The 10,048-nt window shown below is 35.7% G+C and overlaps 1 pseudogene; it reads right to left on the reverse strand.

Annotated features, from left to right (window-relative positions):
• Positions 1 to 7,714: 7,714 nt before the first annotated feature.
• Positions 7,715 to 7,798, reverse strand: LOC139031133 (U4 spliceosomal RNA; annotated as a pseudogene).
• Positions 7,799 to 10,048: the final 2,250 nt, after the last annotated feature.

Raw genomic sequence — 10,048 nt, forward strand, 5'->3', positions numbered from 1 at the left:
GCTCAACATTCAGAAAACTAAGATCATAGCATACGGCCCCACCATTTCATGACAAATAAATGGGGAAACAGTGTCTGACTTTAATTTTTTGGCCTCCAAAATCACTGCAGAGTGTGATTGCAGCCATGAAATTAAGAGACACTTGTTCCTTGGAAGGAAAGTTATGACCAACTGACACAGCATATTAAAAAGCAGAGACATTACTTTGCCAACCAAGGTCCATCTAGTCAAAGCTGTGGCTTTTCCAGTAGTCATGGATGGATGTGAGAGTTGGAATATAAAGAAAGTCAAGCACTGAAGAATTGATGCTTTTGAAGTGTGGTGTTGGAGAAGACTCCTGAGAGTCCCTTGGACTGCAAAGCGATCCAACCAGTCCATCCTAAAGGAAATCAGTCCTGAATATTCATTGGAAAGACAGATGCTGAAGCTGAAACTCCAGTACTTTGGCCACTTGATGCAAAGAACTAACTCATAGGAAAAGACCCTGATAATGGGAAAGATTGAAGGCAGGAGAAGGGCACAACAGAGAATGAGATGGTTGGATGGCATCACCAACTCAATGGACATGAGTTTGAGTAAACTCTGGGAGTTGATGATGGACAGGGAGTCCTGGCATGCTGCAGTCCACAGGGTCGCAAAGAGTCGGACACGACTGAGTGACTGAATGGAACTGACTGAATATTCTCTTATATACATACACCCGGGCCTGCAGCACACTCGGGAGAGAACACCAAACACTCCAAAGCTCTGCTCAGGCTCTTTTGAGGAGGCACCATGCCACATCCTGCTCCATCATAAATACAGCACATTTTATTTACTCATTCATCCACTGACAATTGCTTAGGTTGTGTTTGCGTCTTGGGTATTGTGAATAATGCTGCAGTGAAAATGGGAGTGTAGATACTGATTTCATTTCTTTTGGATATATGTTCAGAGTAGAATTGCTATGAAATAGTCTATTTTTAATTTTTTGAAGGATCTTCATACTCTTCCATGATGGCTGTACCAATTTATATTCCCTCATATCTGTACCAAAGTTCCATCTTTCTCTGCATCTTCACCTACTCTTGTTTTTGTTTGTTTTGTTGTTTTTTAAATAATTGCTGTCTTGAGAGGTGTGACGTGATATAATGCTGTGGTTTCTATTTGAATTTCCTTAATGGTTGGTGATACTGATCACCTTTTTGTATACTTGAATGCTATTTGTGTCTTCTTTTGGAAAATGTCTATTCAGGTCCTTTGCTTATATTTTAATCAGGTTCTCTTTTATATTTTGCTATGGAATTGCAGGAGTTCTTATATATTTTGAATATTAATTCCTTATCAGATGTATGATTTGCAAATATTTTTCTCATTCTTTAGGTTGCTGTTTTACTCTGTTGATTGTTTGCTTTGCTGTGCAGAAGCTTTATGTTAGATGTAATCCCACTTGTCTATTTTTGCTTTTGTTGCTTGTGCTTAGGGGAGCATATCTTAAAAAAAAAAAAAAATCATTGCACAGGCTAATGTCAAGGGTCTTTGCTATGTTTACTTCTAGAGTCTTATAATATCAGGTCTTAAATTTAAGCCTTGGATCCATCTTGAATTAATTATTTATATGGTGTGAGACAGGGTCCAATTTTACTCCTTTGGTTGTAGATATCCAGTTTTTCCAACATTATTTATTGACGAGTGTTATTCTTGGCACCATTATTGAAGATCAGCTGACCATAAATGTATGGATTTTCTGTCTTTTCTCTTCCACTGGTTTATATTTCTGTTTTTATGCTAGTACCATACTGTTTAGATTACTAGAGCTTTGTAATATATTTTCAATGGTCTAATTTCTCATCACTTTTTTGGGTAATATATTTGGAAATCAGGAATTGTGGTGTTTTTAGCATTGATCTTGTTCAACGTTTGTATTTAAGAATTTAGCTGTTTGGGATCATTTTCAGTTCCATATGGATTTTAGGATTAGTTTTTCCCCCTATTTCTATGAAGAATGCCATTAGAATTTTGATAGGCATTGTATTAAATCTGTAAATGACTTTGAGTACTACGAATACTTAAATAGCATTAGTTCTTCTGATTCATGAACATGGAATATTTTTCTATTTATTTATGTCTTTTTCAATTTACTTGTGTCCTTTTCAATTTCTTTTATACTTTTTTAAAGATTATTGTTTTTTATTTATTTATGGCTGTGCTGAGTCTTTGTCGCTGGGAGCCAGCTTTCCCTAGTTGTGGAGAGTGGGGACTACTCTCTAGTTGTGATGCATTGGCTTCTCATTGTGGTGGCTTCTCTTGTTGCAGGGTATGGGCTCTAGACCCTCGGGCTTCAGTAGTTGTGCCTCAACTCACTGGTTGTGACTGACGGGCTCTAGAGCGCTGGCTCAGTAGTTGTGGTTCACAGGCTTAGTTGCCACATAGCATGTGGGATCTTTTCAGAGCAGAGATTGCCCCACCTCCCTTGCATTGGCAGGTGAATGTTTAGCCGCTGGACCACCAGGGAAGCCCTACAAATATTTTATAATTTTCAGTGTACACATCTTTCACCTTCTTGGTTAAATTTAATCCTAAGTATATCATTCTTTGTGGTGCTATTGTAAAGGTAATTGTTTTAACTTATTTTTTGGCTAGTTAGTTCATCTTTAATGTATAGAAATGCAGAAATTTTAGTGTATAGAAATTTTTGTAGGTTGATTATGTATCCTGCAACTTTACTGAGCTCATTAGTTCTAAGAGCTTCTTGGTGAAATCTTTATGATTTTATGTATATAAGATCCTGTCATCTGCAAATAGAGATGGTTCTACTTCTTGTTTTCCAATTTTGATGTCTTTTCTTTTTTTTTTCTCTTGTTCAATTACTCAGGCTAAGATTTTCATTACCATGTTGAATAATGGTGCTGAGTGAGCACCCTTGTTTTGTTTCTGATCTTAGAGGGTAAGCTTTCAACTTTACATCATTGATTCAGATTTAGCTGTTGGCTTATCATATAGGCATTTCTAGGTTTTCCAGATTTCTGGCTTCTTTCATTTCAAGTATAGGATATGTGTGATAAAAAGAAAATCCAGGAAATTCACTACTGTGTAATTCCTTCTGTCCTGAAGTCTCTTCTTTCCTCTCTCAACCTTTCAGAGACCTTTAATATTATTTTACACATATTGCATAGGGATTTTGGTTGTACTCAGTGAGAGGAATGAGAAAAGGTATATTTACCTACAGTTGGAAGTCCTGCTCCTTCTTTCAAAATGAGGCATGAAATGACAGTCACCAGGAGTTGCTGGATGAAACAGTAAGTATATGACACTGTTATTATTAACAAATTAACCTTAGGAATATGTCCAGCCATTCTCAGCCAACTTTACCCAGGCAGTTGTTTTATTCCACAAAAGCAAATTTCATGTGGGTGAGACTATATTTTTTAATTTTTTGTGGTTCACTCATTGCCTACCACTGCTAAAAGCAGGGTAGTGTAATGGTTAAAAATGAAGCTCTGAAATGAGCCTTCAAGGGTTCCAATTTGGGCTTAATGATGTACTAGACAGTACGACTTTGTGTGAGTCTGCTAACTTCTCTAGGTTTTCTCAACTCTAGAGATAATAATGATAAACCTCTCACCAGGCTGTGTAGAAGTAAATGGGATGAAGCACTTAGCATAAAGCCTGACATATCATAAGTTTGCCGTAAAGGTTAGCTTGTGTAATATGCTAACATATCATGTATAATTAATATAGAAACATTAATAAAGACTTGCTGAATAGATCTTATATGTTTTCCATTATGCTTTGGTTTTAAGTGCTGCCTTGTAATGTATTTAATTCTTATTTGGTATCCCCTGCACAGAAAGAGAACTCACATAATCTTGAGTAGTGATTTTTCTGCAATATGTCACCATATTCTCTACTGTGTCATTTTGGTCAGCATATTCCACTGGATGGTTGGCAGTGAAAACAGATTCCATTTGTTTCCTGCAAAACAAAAACTTTGTCAGAGAGGAAAACATTTTTATATACAAATGAATGCTTACTGATAATTCAGGTAATCCCAGACAGACAAGGCAAATTTTCCAGAGGAGCTGTCTGTACTACTCAGATTTACCCAACTTTTTCCCTCACTTTGGCAGTGTAGAGCTGATTCTAAACATACCATGAAATAAGCTGTACATTTGGCTCTAAATTTATTCTATTTGGTCCAAAATGGCATCAAAATCATTAACAAAGTACACGTTGACTTGGAAGGCAAGAGGAAGAAACTCAAGTAAAAAGTGACTTTTATTGCCAAAATTTGAGTTCTATTTCAGTGGCTGCTACAACCTCACTAACACCCAAAGCAAGCAAGAGGCAGGCATCTTTTATGCTCTAGGTGTTAGTGATGACATGAATTATAGTGGGAAACAATACAGCACTCCTAAAAGTTCTGGCTGGTTTTAAAAAAGGGGAAATGGATTTTCAATATCAAGCCTTAAAATTGTTCATCTGGCTGGTCATCCTATTGTTTCTTACTCCTCTGGTTTTAAATTAAATCACACACATAAAATGATAGATTTTCAAAATACTCTACCGTTATGGTTTTACTTGTATGCTTCCAGTATTTTGGTGTCTCATTTTATCATTTACAAGGGAAAAAATGGTCCCAGAAGACGAGGTGACTTTCCTTCACAAGAACACTGAAAACAAGACAAGGAGAATCATTCCCAGTCAGTGCTGTTCTCTAATGGGTTCTCTGATCAAGCCAATATTTTGGTCAAGTGATAATGGATAAGAAAAAATTGATAGTGTACCATTATAGTGCTGATAAGACAAAGGAAATTGGATGTAGTTTAGGTGAAGCAAACAAACATTGAAAGTAGTATAAACAGACATCCAGAAACCATTAATATTTTTAGGATGTTAATTTTTTTTAATTTTTATTTTTTATGGATGCATAGTTGATTTACAATATTATGTCAGTTTCTGATATAAAATGTTTCATATATATATATCATATATCAATATACATTCTGATATACATTTATTTTTTTCAGATTACTTTATATTAGAGGTCATCATAAGATATTGAATATAGTTCCCTGTGTTGTATAGTAGTACCTTGTTGTTTATCTATTTTATATAGAGCAGTATGCATCTGTATTCTTTTTGATATTGACGCAGATAGATTTGCTTTCCTAATTTCTCTTTCTGATAGTTCAATTATAGTATATGGAAATGCAACAGATTTACATATATTAATTTTCTATCCTGCTATTTTACCAAATTCATTCATGAATTCTACCAAGTTTTGTGGGTGTCTTGAGAATATTTTATGTGTGGTATCATGTCATCTGCAAACAGTACAGCTTTTGTTCTGTCTTTCCAATTTAGATTCCTTTATTTCTCTCTCTTGTCTCAGTGGTATGACTAAGACTTCCAATACTCTGTTGAATAAAAATGACAAGAGTGGTTATCCTTGTTTTGTTCCTGATCTTAAAAGAAATGCTTTTAGGTTTTTGCCATTGAATATGATGTTAGCTGTGGACTTGTCATATATGGCCTTTATTATGTTGAGGTCTGTTTCCTCTGTACCCACTTTGTGGAGAAATTAGGTTATAAATGGATGCTGAATTTTGTCAAAAGATTTTTTTTCATTTATTAATATGATCATATTTTGTTATTTTTTCAACCTGTTAATGTGGTGTTAATGTGGTTCAAAATGGGGAAAGGAGTACAACAAGGCTGTGTGTTGTCACCCTGCTTATTTAACTTATATGCAGGGTACATCACATCATGCGAAATGCCTGGCTGGATGAAGCACAAGCTAAAATAAAGATTTCTGGGAGAAATATCAATAACCTCAGATATGCAGATGACACCACCCTTATGGAAGAAAGCAAAGAGGAACTAAAGACCATCTTGATGAAAGTGAAAGAGGAGAGTGAAAAAGCTGGCTTAAAACTCAACATTCAAAAAAGAAAGATCATGGAATCTCGTCCCATCACTTCATGGCAAATAGATGGGGAAACAATGGAAACACTGACAGACTTTATTTTCTTGGGCTTCAAAATCACTGCAGATGGTGACTGCAGCCATGAAATTAAAAGACACTTGCTCCTTAGAAGAAAAGCTATGACTAACTTAGATAGCATATTAAAAATCAGAGATATTACTTTGCCAACAAAGGTCTATACAATTAAAGCTATGGTTTGTCCAGTAGTCATGTATGGATGTGAGAGTTGAACTGTAAAGAAAGCTGAGCACCGAAGAACTGATGCTTTTGAACTGTGGTGCTGAAGAAGACTCTTGAGAGTCTCTGGGACTGCAAGCAGATCCAACTAGTCAATCCTAAAGGAAATCAATGTTGAACATTCATTGAAAGGACTGATGTTGAAGCTGAAACTCTGATACTCTGGCCACCTGATGTGAAGAGCCGATTCATTGGAAAAGACCCTGATGCCAGAAAGATTAAAGGCTGGAGGAAAAGGAAACAAAAGAGGATGAGATGGTTGGATGACATCACTGACTCAATGGATATGAGTTTGAGAAAGGTGCAGGAGATGGTGAAGGACAGGGGAGCCTGGCATGTGCAATCCATGTGGTTGCAGAAGGTCAGACAGGACTGAGCAACTGAAAAACAACAGCAATGCAGTGTACCACAGTGATTGATTTGTGGATATGAAGCCATCCTTCCATCCCTAGGATAAACCCCACTTGACCATGATATGTTCTATATGATCCTTTTTAATATATTGTCAAATTCAGTTTGTTGATATTTTGTTCCAGATTTTTGCATCTATGCTCATCAGTGATATTAACCTGTAACTTTATTTTTAAAAATTATATCTTTGATTTTATTATCAGGATGATACTTGTAGAATGAGTTTGGAAGTGTGCTTCCTCTGCAATTTTTTGTCAGTTTATCTTCTCCTTTTTCACTTTTGACTTTATTTATTTGGATTGTCTTTTCTTTTTTTCTTGATGAGTCTGTCTACTAACGGTTTATGATTTTTTTCTTTTCAAATAAACAGCTCTTAGTTTCATTGATCTTTTGTTAGCTTTAATATCTATTTCATTTATCCGCTCTGATCTTTGTTATTTCTTTCCCTATACTGAATTCTGGTTTTCTTTGTCTTGTTTATCTAGTTCCTTTAGTTGTAATGTTAATTTGTTTATTTCAGATTTTTCCTGTTTCCTGAGATAGTCTTTTTTTTTTTTTTTGAGATAGTCTTTTATCACTATAAACTTCCCTCTTAGAACTGCTTTTGCTGAGTACCATTGATTTTGCTTTTGTTTTCATTTGACTCCAGGTACTTATCTCCTCTCTGATTTCTTCAGTACCCTACTGGTTGTTTAGTAGCATATTGTTTAGCCAACATGTACTTTTGTGTTTTGAATTTTTTTTTTCTTGTAGTTGATTTCTGGCCTCATAGCGTTTTCTTTAGAAAAGATGTTTAGTTATGATTTCAATCTTCTTAAATTTACCGAGACTTGTTTCATGGCATAGTATATGATCTGTCCTGGAGAATGTTCCATGTGCACTTGAAAAGAATATGTATTCTGCTGCTTTGGGGTGGAATATTCTATATTTATCTCTTAACCGCATCTGAACTACATGTATCATTTTAGGCCAGTGCCTCCTTATTAATTTTCTGTCTGAATGATGTAAGTGGGATGTTAAATTCCCATGCTATTATTGTAGTACTGGCTATTTATCTTTCATGGTTGTTAATGTTTGCTTTATGTATTTAGGTACTCCTATGTTGGGGACGTATTTTTCTATTAGCAATAATCACGCCTCGAATAAACCTCATTGGCTACGATACTGCCACTGCACAAAGCTGGGGACATATTTTTCTTAACAATTATTATATCTTCCTGGATCGATTACATAATTTGTCATTATGTAATATCTTTCTTTGTCTCTTTTTACAGTATTTGTATTTTGTCTCATGTAAGTACCTGGCTTTCTTTATGTTTCCATTTGCATGAAATACCCTTTTCATCCCCTCACTTTCAGTCTGTGTGTGTTTTTAGCACTGAAGTGAGTCTCTTGCAGGCAACATATATGGATCTTGTTTTTACATCCATTCAGCCATTCTATATTTTTCAATTGGAACATTACATTTGAAGTAATTATCGTAGCTGTGTATTTGCTGCCATGTTGTTAATTGACTGGGGGTTGTTTTTGCAGTTCTTTTTTGTTCCTTTCTTCTTTTGTGCTCTTCCACTGTGATTTGAAGACTATCTTTAGTGTCACGGGCTTCCTGGGTAGCTCAGCTGGTAAAGAATCAGCCTGCAATGCAGGAGACCCTGGTCTGATTCCTGGGCTGGGAAGATCCCCTGGAGAAGGGATAGGCTACTCACTCCAGTATTCTTGGGCTTCCGTTGTGGCTTAGCTGGTGAAGAAACCTCCTGTAATGCAGGAGACCTGGGTTTGATCATTGGGTTGGGAAGATCCCCTGAAGAAGGGAAAGGCTACCCACTCCAGTATTCTGGTCTGGAGAATTCCATGGACTGTATAGGCCATAGGGTCACAAAGAATCAGACACGACTGAGAAACTTTCACTTTCACTTTTAGTGTCACATTTGTATCCCTTTCTCTTTTTGTGTGTGTATGTATTATAAATTTGGGGTTTGTGATTTCCATGAAGTCTATATATAACAATCTATGTATATGTGATTATTTTAAGTTGCTGATCTCTTAAGATCAAATGCATTTAATGACTCTGCATTTTTAATTCACTCACCCGCATTTACTGTTTTTGGCATCATATTTTACATCTTTTTGTTTTGTGTAATCCCTTAACTACTTATTGTGGATTTAGATGATTTTACTACTTTAATCTTTTAATCTCCCTACTAGCTTTATAAGTGGTTGATCTACTATTTTTACTATATATTTGCCTTTAGTGAGATTTTTCATTTTGTGGCCTTTTCCTTTCCTCTTAGAGAAGCCCCTTTCACATCTTTCGTGCAGCTGTTTCGTGTTGATGAATGTCTTTTAACTCTTGTGTACTCATGCTCAGTCATCGCTGACTCTTTAAGACCCCATGGACTGTAGCCCGCTAGGCTCCTCTGTCCATGGAATTTTCTAGGCAAGACTACTGGAGTGGGTTGCCATTTCCTTCTCCAGGGGATCTTCCTGACCCAGGGATCGAACTCACAAGTTGCCTGCTTTGCAGGCTGATGCTTTATCACTGCACCGCCTCTTGGAGACAGCTCTTGCTTTTCTGTAAAACTTCTAGCTCTTAGTTATCTGTAAAACTTCTAATCCTTCAAATCTTAATGATATCTTTGCCAGACGGAATGTTCTTGCTTGTAGGTTTTTCCCTATCATCACTTTATGTATATTGTGTCATTCCTTTCTTGCCTGCAGAGTTTCTGCTAAAATTTCAGCTGAGTCTTGTGGGAAGGAGTTTCCTTGTACCTAATTTATTACTTTTTCCTTGCTGTTTCTGATATCTTCTGTCTTTAATTTTTATCATTTTAATTAGAATGTGTCTTTGCATGGGCTTCTTGGGTTGATCCTGTTGATCCTGACTCTACTTTCTGGACCTGAATATCTGTTTCCTTTCCCATGTTAGGGAAGTTTTCAGCTATTTTGTCTTCAAATATATTCTCTGAAATTTTATTTCTCTTTTCTCCTTTTTGGATCTCTTTTTAAAATATATTTTATTTCATATTAGAGTATAGATTAACAATGTTGTGTTACTTTCAGATGTACAGCAAAGTAATTAAATTATTCATATACATGTATCTATTTTTTTTTCAAATTCACTTCCCATTTAGGTTGTTATATATATTGAGCAGAGTTTCCTGTGCTATAAGGTAGGCCTTTGGGAACCTCTTAATATGAATGTTGGTACACTAGACATTGTCCCAGACGTCTCTTACATGCACATCATTTTAAAAAAATTCTTTTTTCCTTTTTACATTCACCTTGGGTGATCACTCTGTCTTCTAGTTTGCTGTTTATTTATTTAATTAATTAGTTAGGGTTATGGTTATACTGTTGATTACTTCTAGTATATTGTTTCAGTTATTGTATTCTTCAGCTCTCTTTGGTTATTTTTTATATTTTTCTGTCTTT

The sequence above is a fragment of the Odocoileus virginianus genome, chromosome 25 (assembly GCF_023699985.2).
Source record: "Odocoileus virginianus isolate 20LAN1187 ecotype Illinois chromosome 25, Ovbor_1.2, whole genome shotgun sequence".
Lineage (NCBI taxonomy): Eukaryota > Metazoa > Chordata > Mammalia > Artiodactyla > Cervidae > Odocoileus > Odocoileus virginianus.